We start from the raw sequence: 15,273 nt of genomic DNA, 5'->3' as shown, positions 1-15,273 counted from the left end.
TTGGGAGATAACCCATGTGTTTATTTTGCTACAGCAATTTTATTTTATATTTGTGTCTTGGAAGTTGTTACTACTGTAGCAACCTCTTCTTACCTTAGTTTTGTTGTATTGGTGTGCCAAGTAAAGTCTTTGATAGTAAGGTTCATACTAGATTTGGATTACTGCGCAGAAACAGATTTCTTGCTGTCACGAATCTGGGCCTAATTCTCTGTAGGTAACTTAGAAAATTCTGCAAATTTACGTGAGTGATCCTCAGATATGTACACAACTTTCATTCAATTTGAGCATTTTCATTTGAGCAAGTCTGGTGCCTCTTAGAAATTCGTCTTTACGGACTGTTCTGTTTTGACAGATTCTGCCTTTTATTTCGCATTGCCTGTTTTGCTATGCTTGATGGATTTTTCTATTCCATTAACTTTCAGTAGCTTTGTGCAATGTCCAGAAGTGTTAAGAATGATTATGTCACCTCTCAACATGTGAATTTTGATTGTGCACTAACCCTCTAATGAGTTGTTTTGAGTTTGGTGTGGATGAAGTTTTCAAGGATCAAGGGAGGAGGATGATACAATATGATCAAGAAGACTCAAGCGTCTAAGCTTGGGGATGCCCAAGGCATCCCCTTCTTCATCGACAACATTATCAGGTTCCTCTAGTGAAACTATATTTTTATTCCATCACATCTTATGTGCTTTACTTGGAGCGTCTGTGTGCTTTTGTTTTCATTTTTGTTTTGTTTGAATAAATTCATGCTTGTGTGGGAGAGAGACACGCTCCGCTGGTTCATATGAACACATGTGTTCTTAGCTTTTAATTTTCATGGCGAAGGTTGAAACTGCTTCGTTAATTGTTGTATGGTTGGAAACGGGAAATGCTACATGTAGTAATTGGTATGATGTCATGAATAACTTGATACTTGGCAATTGTTGTGCTCATATAGATCATGTTTAAGCTCTTGCATCATATACTTTGCACCCATTAGTGAAGAAATACATAGAGCTGGTTAAAATTTGGTTTGCATGATTGGTCTCTCTAAGGTCTAGATATTTTTCTGGTAAGGAGTTTGAGCAACAAGGAAGACAGTGTAGAGTCTTATAATGCTTGCAATATGTTCTTATGTAAGTTTTGCTGTACCGGTTCATACTTGTGTTTGCTTCAAACAACCTTGCTAGCCTAAGCCTTGCGCTGAGAGGGAATACTTCTCGTGCATCCAAATCCTTGAGCCAAAAACTATGCCACTTGTGTCCACCATACCTACCTACTACATGGTATTTCCTGCCATTCCAAAGTAAATTGCTTGAGTGCTATCTTTAAACACTTCAAAAGTTATTACTTCTTATTTGTGTCAATGTTTTATAGCTCATGAGGAAGTATGTGGTGTTTATCTTTCAATCTTGTTGGGCAACTTTCACCAATGGACTAGTGGCTTCATCCGCTTATCCAATAATTTTGCAAAAAGAGCTGGCAATGGGGTTCCCGGCCCCAATTAATTAACCTCCATAATTTTACAAAAAATAGACACTCCTCCATGGTATGTGATTGTTGGACGGCACCCGAGGATTCGGTTAGCCATGGCTTGAGAAAGCAAAGGTGGGGAGGAGTGTCATCTAAATAAAACTAAAATAAAAAGGTACTCCTTCATGGTATGAGATTGTTGGCAGGCACCCGAGGATTCGGTTAGCCATGGTTTGTGAAAGTAAAGGTTGGAAGGAGTGCCACCCAAAAATAAAAATGTTTCATGGGAGCCGCTCTTTGAAAGTCTGTCTGGCAAGGGGGTTAGAGTGCCCACTACCATTCGTTGACAACAACAAACACCTCTCAAAATGTTACTTTTATGCTCTCTTTATGTTTTCAAAATAAAAACTCTAGCACAAATATAGCAATCCATGCTTCCATCTTCGAAGGGCCATTCTTTTACTTTAATGTTGAGTCAGTTTACCCACTACCTTCCATCTTAGAAGCAAACACTTGTGTTAACTGTGCATTGATTCTTACATACTTGCATATTTGCATTCATCATATTACTTTATGTTGACAATATCCATGAGATATACGTGTTACAAGTTGAAAGCAACCGCTGAAACTTAATCTTCCGTTGTGTTGCTTCAATGCCTCTACTATGAATTTATTATTTTATGAGTTAACTCTTATGCAAGACTTATTGATGCTTGTCTTGAAAGTACTATTCATGAAAAGTATTTGCTATATGATTCAATTGTTTACTCATTGCATTAACATTGCTTTGATCTCTGCATTCATTACATGTGCTTACAATGGTATGGTTAAGATCATGTTGGTAGCATGTCACTTCAGAAATTATCTTTGTTATCGTTTACCTACTCGGGACGAGTAGGAACTAAGCTTGGGGATGCTGATACGTCTCCAACGTATCGATAATTTCTTATGTTCCATGCTTGTTTTATGACAATACCTACATGTTTTATACATACTTTATGTCATATTTATGCGTTTTCCGGAACTAACCTATTGACGAGATGCCGAAGTGCCAGTTCCTGTTTTCTGCTGTTTTTGGTTTCAGAAATCCTAGTAAGGAAATATTCTCGGAATTGGACGAAATCAACGCCCAGAGTCTTAAAATTCCACGAAGCTTCCAGAACACCCGAGTGGAACCAGAGGGGGGCCACAGGGCCGCCAGACACCAGGCCGGCGCGGGCCAGGGGTGGGCCACGCCTCCCTATGGTGTCACCACCTCGTCAGCCCTCCGACTCCGCCTCTTCGCCTATTTAAAGGTCCCTGACCTAAATCTTCGATACGAAAAAAGCCACGGTACGAGAAACCTTCCAGAGCCGCCGCCATCGCGAAGCCAAGATCTGGGGGATAGGAGTCTCTGTTCCGGCACCCTCCCGGGATGGGGAAGTGCCCCCGGAAGGCATCTCCATCGACACCACCGCCATCTTCATCACCGCTGTTGTCTCCCATGAGGAGGGAGTAGTTCTCCCTCGAGGCTAAGGGCTGTACCGGTAGCTATGTGGTTAATCTCTCTCCCATGTACTTCAATACAATGATCTCATGAGCTTCCTTACATGATTGAGATTCATATGAGTTTTGTATCACTATTAATCTATGTGCTACTCTAGTGATGTTATTAAAGTACTCTATTCCTCCTCCATGATGTAATGGTGACAGTGTGTGCATCATGTAGTACTTGGCGTAGTTTATGATTATGATCTCTTGTAGATTATGAAGTTAACTATTACTATGATGGTATTGATGTGATCTATTCCTCCTTTCATAGTATGAAGGTGACATTGTGCATGCTATGTTAGTACTTGGTATAGTTGTGTTGATCTATCATGCACTCTAAGGTTATTTAAATATGAATATCGAATATTGTGGAGCTTGTTAACTCCGGCATTGAGGGTTCTTGTAGCCCTACACAATTAGTGGTGTTCATCATCCAACAAGAGAGTGTAGAGTATAGCATTTATCTATTCTGTTATGTGATCAATGTTGAGAGTGTCCACTAGCGAAAGTATGATCCATAGGCCTTGTTTCCAAGCATCGAATCTCCGTTTGTTTACTGTTTTGCTGCATGTTTACTCGCTGCCATATTTTATTCAGATTGCTATTACCAATCATACTCATCCATATTACTTGCATCTCACTATCTCTTCGCCGAACTAGTGCACCTATACATCTGACAAGTGTATTAGGTGTGTTGGGGACACAAGAGACTTCTTGCATTGTGATCGCATGGTTGCTTGAGAGGGATATCTTTGACCTCTTCCTCCCTGAGTTCGATAAACCTTGGGTGATCCACTTAAGGGAAAACTTGCTGCTGTTCTACACACCTCTGCTCTTGGAGGGCCAACACTGTCTACAGGAAAAGAAGCGTGCGTAGACATCAGTGCCTCTTTATCAAGCTTCTCAATCACTTTAGTGTCTAACTCCCTAGCACAAATCTGGCGGATGAAAAAGGTCAACCTCGACAGCACTCGCCAAGTTTGCTCAGGGACATAGCCTCGAATCATCACCGGCATTATCCGCTCAAGCCATATGTGGTAGTCATGACTCTTGAGTCCTTGTACACGCAACGTTTCCAAGTTCACTCTCCTCATCCAGTTGGCTGCGAACCCATCAGGGAAAAACAAGGAGTCCTTCATCCATTGGAAGACCTCCCTTTTGTAGGCCTTTGTGAGGCATAACGGAGCGTGTGGTTTAGTCCATGTTTTTTTGGCACCATGAGGTGGCTGCATGTTCAACTCCGGCCTATCGCGCCACCTTTCTTGATCAATTCGAGCCTTTATGTTATCCTTCCTCTTCTCAGTGTCCACAATCGTGCTCCAAATGGCTTCACTAATATTCTTCTCGGTGTGCATTACATCAATGTTATGCGGGAGCTCGAGAAACTCAAAGTAAGGGAGCTTCCATAAGCACGGCTTGTGAGTCCATTGGTGTGTCTCCCCATATCCCAAGAAACCATTCCCATCAGGGCTAGGGTAAAGAGCATCTAACTCGGCATTGATTTCCGTTCTGGTCTTTAGAATTGGCTTCGGGCCACGGACAACATGACCTTTCTTGAAACTCTTTACATCACTCCTGTATCCATGCCTCCGCTCAAGGAACTGTCGAGCTTCATCAAAGCATGAATACTTGCCTCCCTTGTTTAGTCAGAAGAAAGTCACGACATGCCTGCACTGTGGGCAAGGCCACTTCCCATGTGTACACAACCCGCAGAACAAAGCACGTGCTGGCAGGTCATGCAGGGACGTGTGGTACCACACATACATATCGAAGTACTCCTTCTTTGATGCGTCATATGTTCGGATCCCGCGACCTTCCCATCCACGGACCAAGTCATCCAACAGCAGTTCCAAGTACACATTCATGTTCTTACCCGGGTATTTGGGCCCTGGGATTATCATCAACACAAACATGTTCTCTAATCTCATGCAGGCGCCAGGGTGAGGTTCTGGGAATAACAAACACTGGCCAACAACTGTATACAACAACCGACATACCATATGGATTGAACGCATCGGTTGATATCGCAACTGCTACGCTCCTCGGGTCACCTGCTTTCAGTGGAAATTTCTTGACAAAATTCTTCCATGCACTACCATCCGACGGATGTATCATCTTGTCGGTGTATCTGTTTTCTTCCACGGCCCACCTCATCTGTTGGGCAGTATCCTCGGTCATGAAGAGCCGTTGGATCCTCGGTAGGACTGGAAGATAGCAGAGGATATTCTTGGCAATCGTGGTCTGCCTCTTCTGACCATCACCATTGCGGTCTACCTCAAAGTACCTAGAGGAATTGCATCTAAAGCAATAATTTGTGTCAGCGTGCTCCTCTCTAAATAGCATGCATCCCTTTGGACAAGCGTGTATTTGCTGAGATGACATCTTAAGGTCACTGAGCAATTTGGTCGAATAGTAGGAGTTTTGCGACAAGAGGTGCCCTTTCGGCAGAATGCTGCCTACGACGACCAGAAGTTCATCGAACCAATCTCTGCACAAGTTCCTATGGCACTTCAAGGCCATAAGACGAGCGATGGCATCTAGTTGTGTAACCTCTGTATTTTCATGTAGGGATTTCTGCGAAGCAAACAGAGCCTCATAATACTCCTTTGTGTTTTCCTCCGGGTCCTCACTTGTCTCCGCATCCTGAGGTGTCTCCACCTCTACATGAGGGATTTCAGGCACATTACCATTAGCCAAGTTTTCTAAGCACCTATCAAACCAGTGTCATATCCCCCCCCCCCCCGGTTGAATCTGCCGCACCTCCTTCCTAGCATGTTTCTTTGCCTTTTCTCAATGGTAAGTCCAAATCTTGTAGGACGGTGTGAGCCCAAACTTGATCAGGTGCATACTCATAGTTTCCTTGTCCTGTGCCTTTTGGTTAGCGCACTTACTACAAAGGCACCAAACTGTTATAGGTCTGCTAGGGATGGCAAACACCATATCCACAAACTGCTCGGTCTTTTCTCCCCATTCATTAGTACAGTTCCACTGACTGATTCTGCCATCATACATCCAGCCACGATTTTCCATCCTCTAATCAGTAACAAACAGACAAACATAGCATTTATATATTAAATAGGAAATAAATGCATCATATCTTTATTTTTTACGCGTGCATCAACCTGAACTCTACTAGGTGGGCTCCTAGCAGCCGCCGGATCCGTAGATTGAGTACGTTCTCCTTGCTCTACCCCGATCCGAGACAGGATTTCGGCAGCACCTCCCCGCTGCTCTCCCGATAAACGTCTCGGCAAAAATCCGAGAGGGGTGTGCATCCGGAGAACAACGGGGAGGCGCTACCGAAATCCTGTCTCGGATCGGGGTAGAGCAAGGAGAACGTACCCAACTACGCATCCGCCGGCTGTCCTGATAAATGCCGTAAGAGTTACAGTTCGTAATATGCGAGACCACTAATGCATATTTACCCACGTAACCCTTACGGTCGTGAAGAGACGCCTAGGTATGGTGATAGACTTGGTGATCTAGACCAACAAAAAAACCTAGGTACAAGAGAGGCGAACGGATTCTCACCCTCGAAGCGTGATCGACAGCTGGCGAAGAAGATCAATGACCCTCCGGCAAAATCCTGTCCGGAAAAACGGTCCCTCGGAGCAACGCTCTGATGTCTACGCACGCTTCTATTCCTGTAAACAGTGTTGGGCCTCCAAGAGCAGAGGTTTGTAGAACAGCAGCAAGTTTCCCTTAAGTGAATCACCCAAGGTTTATCGAACTCAGGGAGGTAGAGGTCAAAGATATCCCTCTCAAGCAACCCTGCAATTAAGATACAAGAAGTCTCTTGTGTCCCCAACACACCTAATACACTTGTCAGATGTATAGGTGCACTAGTTCGGCGAAGAGATAGTGAAATACTAGTAATATGGATGATTATAAGTAGTAATTGCAATCTGAAATAAAAAAGGCAGCAAGCGAACATGTAGCGGAACTTGTTGGAAATGGTGTTTCAATGCTTAGAAACAAGGCCTAGGGATCATACTTTCACTAGTGGACACTCTCAACAATGATCACATAATTGAATAAATAAATGCTACTCTCAAACACTCTCTTGTTGGATAACAAACACCATTCATTGTGTAGGGCTGCAAAAGCACACCTCGAGCCGGAGTAAACAAGCTCCACAACGTCATAAAGGAATCACACACGATGCGCACACTGTCACCATCACACCGTGGAGAGTGACTCCGGAGTTCATATTAAAGTAACCTCTAGAGTGCATAATAGACAAGGGTAACATCTACATATTCAACTAGATTACAAAGCTCATGATCACATAAAGATCACACCATGGGAGAGAGAGATGAACCACATAGCTACCGGTACAGCCCTCAGCCTCGGGGGAGAACTACTCCCTCCTCATCATGGGAGACAGCAACGGCGATGAAGATGGCGATGGAGTCGATGGAGATGACTCCGGGGGCAATTCCGCGTCCCGGTGGCGTGCCGGAACAGAGATTCTGTCCCCCGAAACTTGTCGTCGATGGCGGCGGCGCTGCGGAACCCTTTGTGGAATATGACTGGCTTTTTTAGGGTTTTCGCATCTGGGGCAATATATAGGCGAAGGGGCAGAGTCGGTGGTGTCCCGAGGGGCCCACCCCACCCGGCGGCGCGGCAGAAGGTGGGGCCGCGCCACCCTATGAGGTGGCCAGCTCGTGTTCCCCCTTCGTCTCTCCTTCGGACTCCGTGAAGCTTCTGGAAAAATAGGGACGTGGCCTTTTGTTTCGTGCAATTCCGAGAATATTCGCAGAAGTAATTTTCTGGAACCAAAAATAGCAGAAAACAGGAACTGGCACTTCGGCATCTTGTTAATAGGTTAGTCCCGGAAAATGCATAAAAATGATATAAAGTGTATATAAAACATGTAGCAATTGGTCTAATATAAGCATGGAACATCAGAAATTATAGATACGTTGGAGACGTATTAAGCATCCCCAAGCTTAGTTCCTACTCGCCCTTGAGTAGGTAAACAATAAAAAGAATAATTTCTGAAGTGACATGCTACCAACATAATATTGATCAATACCATTGTAAAGCATATGAGATGAATGAAGTGACTCAAAGCAATGGTCTATAGTTTGCTAACAAAAAGATAATGACTGAACAACTGAATCATATAGCAAAAACTTTTCATGAATAGTACTTTCAATACAAGCATCAAAAAGTCTTGCATAAGATTTAACTCATAAGGCAATAGATTCTTAATAAAAGGTCTTGAAGCAACACAAAGGAAGATTTAAGTTTCAGCAATTGCCTTCAACTTTCAACATGCATATCTTATGGATAATTGTAAACACAAAGTAATATAATAAGTGCAATAAGCAAGCATGTAAGAATCAATCCACACAGTTGACACAAGTGTTTGCTTCTAAGATAGAAAGAAGCAGGTAAACTGACTCAACATAAAGTAAAAGAAAGGCCCTTCGCAGAGGGAAGCAGGGATTAAATCATGTGCTAGAGCTTTTCAAGTTTTGAAATCATATAGAGAGCATAAAAATAAAGTTTTGAGAGGTGTTTGTTGTTGTCAACGAATGGTAGTGGGCACTCTAACCCCCTTGTCAAACAGACTTTCAAAAGGCGGCTCCCATGAAGGACGTTATCTCTACCAGCAAGGTAGATCATCCCTCTTCTCTTTTGTTTACACATGTATTTTAGTTCTATTTATAGATGAAACTCCTCCCAACCTTTTGCTTTCACAAGCCATGGCTAACCGAATCCTCGGGTTCCTTCCAACATTTCACATACCATGGAGGAGTGTCTATTGCAAAATTAAGTTGCTTACTGATAAATCAGGGCAAAACATGTGAAGAGAATTATTAATGCAAGTTAATTAATTGGGGCTGGGCACCCCGTTGCCAGCTCTTTTTGCAAAATTATTGGATAAGCGGATGTATATGCCACTAGTCCATTGGTGAAAGTCTGCCCAACAAGATTGAAAGATAAAACACCACATAATTCCTCATGAGCTATAAAACATTGACACGAATAAGGAGTAATAAATTTTTGAATTGTTTAAAGGTAGCACATGAAATATTTACTTGGAATGGCAGAAAAATACCACATAGTAGGTAGTTATGTTGGACACAAATGGCATAGGTTTTGGCTCAAGGTTTTGGATGCACGAGAAGCATTCCCTCTCAGTACAAGGCTTTGGCTAGCAAGGTTGTTTGAAGCAAACACAAGTATAAACCGGTACAGCAAAACTTACATAAGATCATATTGCAAGCATTATAAGACTCTACAGTGTCTTCCTTGTTGCTCAAACACTTTTACCAGAAAATATCTAGACCTTAGAGAGACCAATTATGCAATCCAAATTTCAACAAGCTCTATGGTAGTTCTCCATTAATAGGTTTAAACTACATGATGCAAGAGCTTAAACATGATCTACTTGAGAGCTCAAAACAATTGCCAAGTATCAAATTATTCAAGACAATATACCAACTACCACATGCAGCATTTTCTGTTTCCAACCAAATAGCAATAAGTGCAGCGGCTTTCACCTTTTGCCATGAACATTAAAAGTAAAACGAAGAACACCAGTGTTAAAATGAAAAATCGGAGCGTGTCTCTCTCCCACACAAGCATGTTAGGATCTGATTTATTTAGAGAATGAAAATAATAAAACTAAAATAAAAGCACACAGACGCTCCAAGTAAAGCACATAAGATGTGACGGAATAAAAATATAGTTTCACTAGAGGTGATCTGATAAGTTGTTGATGAAGAAGGGGATGCCTTGGGCATCCCCAAGCTTAGACGCTTAAGTCTTCTCGAAATATGCAGGGATGAACCACGGGGGCATCCCCAAGCTTAGACTTTTCACTCTTCTTGATCATATTATATCATCCTCCTCTCTTGATCCTTGAAAACTTCCTTCATACCAAACTCAAAGCAATCTCATTAGAGGGTTAGTGCATAATTAAAAATTCACATGTTCAGCAAGGACACAATCATTCCAAACACTTCTGGACATTACCCAAGGTTACTGAAATTTAATGGAGCAAAGAAACCCACTCAAACACAGTAAAAGAGGCAATGCGAAATAAAAGGCAGAATCTGTCAAAACAGAACAGTCCGTGAAGACAAAAAATTTCGAGGCACTTAACATGCTCAGATGGAAAAGCTCCAGTTGAATGAAAGTTGCGTACATATCGGAGGATTTCTCATGAATTGTTTCAGGATTTTTAGATTTTTCTACAGAGAGAAAAACTCAAAACCGTGATAGCTAAAAATCTGTTTCTGCGTAGAAATCCAAATCTAGTATCAACTTTCTATCAAAGACTTTACTTGGCACAACAATGCAAGAAAATAAAGATAGAAAGGTATTGCTACATTAGTAACAAGCACCTTTACTCAAATATAAAACAAAAATTTCAGAAATAAAATAATGGGTTGTCTCCCATAAGCGCTTTTCTTTAACGCCTTTTAGCTAGGCATAGTGATTTTTATGATGCTCACATAAAGATGAGAGTTGAAAAGAGAGCATCAAGAAGCATATATAAAACATGTTTAAATCTAACACTCTTCCTATGCATAGGAGCCTTGTAAGAAAACAAGTCAATGAAGAACAAAGTGAGTAGCATAGGAAGACAAAACAAGTGTAACTTCAAAAATTTCAACACAAGGAGAGGAGACTTAATATTATTGTGATATATGAAATCATTTCTCCCTCTCTCATAAGGACCAGTAGGTCTTAAAGTACCTAGCAAATAAAAGCAAATCAAGAGAAAGCTCAAAACATTCATCATAAAAAGAAGAAATTTAGTAACATGAAGATTTCTATACCCATACTTTCCTCTCTCAAAATAATTTTCAGTGGCATCATGAATAAACTCAACAATATAGCTATCACATAAAGCATTCTTATCATGATCCACATGCATAAAAGTATCATTACTCTTCACAAAAGCATAATCAATTTTATTAGTAATAGTGGGAGTAAAACTATCACAACCATCATTGTAATCATCATAAATTGCAGGCATGGTATACTCATAATAAATTTTATCCTCCATAGTAGGTGGCACCATAATACCACTATCATTATAATCATCATAAATGGGAGGCAAAGTACCATCAAAGAAAATTTTCTCCTCAAAACTTGGAGGACTAAAAATATCACAACCAGCTTCCCAAAGCTTAGACTTTTCCATAGCATTAAAAACAATAGTGTTCAAAGAATTCATGCTAAAAATATTGCTACAACTATTTTGCAAACAAAGTTCCATGGGTTTTTTAATTCTCTGTTCAAACACATCATGTCCTAATTCAATATAAATTTCATAAAGATCTCTATTTTTTGTTGTTGTTTTCCATTAAGCCTAACTAGTGAAATAAAAACAAGAAACTAAAAGATATAATTGCAGAATCTAAAGGAAATAGCTTCGAGCACTCACACACCGGCAACAGTGCTAGGAAATAGCTTAGTAGTCGGAGGATGTGAATACCTTTTACCTTACCTCCCCGGCAACGGAGCCAGAAAATAGCTTGATGTCTACGCACGCTTCTATTCCTTTAGACAGTGTTGGGCCTCCAAGAGCAGAGGTTTGTAGAACAGCAGCAAGTTTCCCTTAAGTGAATCACCCAAGGTTTATCGAACTCAGGGAGGTAGAGGTCAAATATATCCCTCTCAAGCAACCCTGCAATTAAGATACAAGAAGTCTCTTGTGTCCCCAACACACCTAATACACTTGTCAGATGTATAGGTGCACTAGTTCGGCGAATAGATAGTGAAATACAAGTAATATGGATAATTATAAGTAGTAATTGCAATCTGAGATAAAAATGGCAGCAAGTGAACATGTAGCAGAACTTGTTGGAAACGGTGTTTCAATGCTTAGAAACAAGACCTAGGGATCATACTTTCACTAGTGTACACTCTTGATACGCGTATAGCACGCGTCCGTTGGGAACCCCAAGAGGAAGGTGTGATGCGTACAACGGCAAGTTTCTCTCAGTAAGAAACCAAGGTTTATCGAACCAGTAGGAGCCAAGAAGCACATTGAAGGTTGATGGCGGCGGAGTGTAGTGCGGCGCAACACCAGGGATTCCGGCGCCAACGTGGAACCTGCACAACACAACCAAATTACTTTGCCCCAACGTGACAGTGAGGTTGTCAATCTCACCGGCTTGCTGTAACAAAGGATTAGATGTATAGTGTGAATGATGATGTTTGCAGAAAACAGTAGAACGAGTATTGCAGTAGATTGTATTCGATGTAAAAGAATGGACCGGGGTCCACAGTTCACTAGTGGTGTCTCTCCCATAAGAAATAGCATGTTGGGTGAACAAATTACAGTTGGGCAATTGACAAATAAAGATGGCATGACAATGCACATACATGTTATGATGAGTAGTGTGACATTCAATTGGGCATTACGACAAAGTACATAGACCGCTATCCAGCATGCATCTATGCCTAAAAAGTCCACCTTCAGGTTATCATCCGAACCCCTTCCAGTATTAAGTTGCAAACAACAGACAATTGCATTAAGTATGGTGTGCAATGTAATCAACACAAATATCCTTAGACATAGCATTGATGTTTTATCCCTAGTGGCAACAGCACATCTACAACCTTAGAACTTTCTGTCACTGTCCCAGATTTAATGGAGGCATGAACCCACTATCGAGCATAAATACTCCCTCTTGGAGTTACAAGTAACGACTTGGCCAGAGCCTCTACTAATAACGGAGAGCATGCAAGATCATAAACAACACATAGATGATAGATTGATAATCAACATAACATAGCATTCCATATTCATCGGATCCCAACAAACGCAACATGTAGCATTACAAATAGATGATCTTGATCATGTTAGGCAGCTCACAAGATCCGACAATGATAGCACAATGAGGAGAAGACAACCATCTAGCTACTACTATGGACCCATAGTCCAGGGGTGAACTACTCACACATCACTCCGGAGGCGACCATGGCGGTGAAGAGTCCTCCGGGAGATGATTCCCCTCTCCGGCAGGGTGCCGGAGGCGATCTCCTGAATCCCCCGAGATGGGATTGGCGGCGGCGGCGTCTCTGGAAGGTTTTCCGTATCGTGGCTCTCGGTACTGGAGTTATTATCGACGAAGGCTTCTTATAGGCGGAAGGGTAGGTTTAGGAGCGACGCGAGGGGCCCACACGCTAGGGCCGCGCGGCCCCAGGCCTGGCCGCGCCGCCCTGTTGTGTGGCCGCCTCGTCGCCCCACTTCGTTTCCCTTTTGGACTTCTGGAAGCTTCGTGGAAAAATAAGATCCTGGGCGTTGATTTCGTCCAATTCCGAGAATATTTCCTTACTAGGATTTTTGAAACCAAAAACAGCAGAAAACAACAACTTGCTCTTCGGCATCTTGTTAATAGGTTAGTGCCGGAAAATGCATAAATATGACATAAAGTATGTATAAAACATGTAGGTATTGTCATAAAACAAGCATGGAACATAAGAAAATATTGATACGTTGGAGACGTATCAGCATCCCCAAGCTTAGTTCCTACTCATCCCCGAGTAGGTAAATGATAACAAAGATAATTTCTGAAGTGACATGCTATCATAATCTTGATCAATACTATTGTAAGCACATGTAATGAATGCAGCGATTCGAAGCAATGGTAATGACAATGGTTAAACAACTGAATCATATAGCAAAGACTTTTAATGAATAGTACTTTCAAGACAAGCATCAATAAGTCTTGCATAAGAGTTAACTCATAAAGCAAATAATTCATAGTAAAGGCATTGAAACAACACAAAGGAAGATAAAGTTTCAGCGGTTGCTTTCAACTTGTAACATGTATATCTCATGGATAGTTGTCAACATAAAGTAATATAATAAGTGCAAATATGCAAGTATGTAAGAATCAATACATAGTTAACATAAGTGTTTGCTTCTAAGACAGAGAGAAGTAGGTTAACTGACTCAACATAAAAGTAGAAGAATGCCCCTTCGAAGAGGGAAGCATGGATTGCTATATTTGTGCTAGAGCTTTTATTTTAAAAACAAGAAACAATTTTGTCAACGGTAGTAATAAAGCATATGTATTATGTATAAGATATCCTACAAGTTGCAAGCCTCATGCATAGTATACCAATAGTGCCCGCACCTTGTCCTAATTAGCTCGGATTTACATGGATTATCATCGCAATACATATGTTTTAACCAAGTATCACAAAGGGGTACCTCTATGCCGCCTGTACAAAGGTCTAAGGAGAAAGCTCGCATTGGATTTCTCGCTTTTGATTATTCTCAACTTAGACATCCATACCGGGACAACATAGACAACAGATAATGGACTCCTCTTTAATGCATAAGCATTCAACAACATATAATATTCTCATAAGAGATTGAGGATTGTTGTCCAAAAATGAAACTTCCACCATGGATCATGGCTTTAGTTAGCGGCCCAATATTCTTCTCTAACAATATGCATGCTCAAACCATTCAACTCATGATAAATCACCCTTACATCAGACAAGACGAACATGCATAGCAACTCACATGATATTCAACAAAGGATAGTTGATGGCGTCCCCAGGAATATGGTTATCGCACAACAAGCAACTTAATAAGAAATAAGATACATAAGTACATATTCAATACCACAATAGTTTTTAGGCTATTTTTCCCATGAGCTATATATTGCAAAGACAAAGAATGGACATTTAAAGGTAGCACTCAAGAAATTTACTTTGGAATGGCAGAGAAATACCATGTAGTAGGTAGGTATGATGGACACAAATGGCATAGTTATTGGCTCAAGGATTTGGATGCACGAGAAGTAATCCCTCTCAATACAAGGCTTAGGCTAGCAAGGTTATTTGAAGCAAACACAAGTATGAACCAGTACAGCAAAACTTACATAAAAACATATTGCAAGCATTATAAGACTCTATACTGTCTTCCTTGTTGTTCAAACCCTTACTAGAAAATATCTAGACCTTAGAGAGACCAATCATGCAAACCAAATTTTAGCAAGCTCTATGTATTTATTCACTAATAGGTGCAAAGTATATGATACAAGAGCTTAAACATGAGCACAACAATTGCCAAGTATCGAATTATTCAAGACATTATACCAATTACTACATGTAGCATTTTCTGTTTCCAACCATATAACAATTAACGAAGCAGTTTCAACCTTCGCCATGAACATTAAGAATAAAGCTAAGGAAATATATGTTCATATGCAACAGCGGAGCGTGTCTCTCTCCCACACAATGAATGCTAGGATCCAATTTTATTCAAACAAAACAAAAACAAAAGCAAACAGACGCTCCAAG

This window comes from Lolium perenne, chromosome 7 (genome assembly GCF_019359855.2).
Source record: "Lolium perenne isolate Kyuss_39 chromosome 7, Kyuss_2.0, whole genome shotgun sequence".
Classification (NCBI taxonomy): domain Eukaryota; kingdom Viridiplantae; phylum Streptophyta; class Magnoliopsida; order Poales; family Poaceae; genus Lolium; species Lolium perenne.
This window is presented reverse-complemented; position numbering follows the sequence as displayed.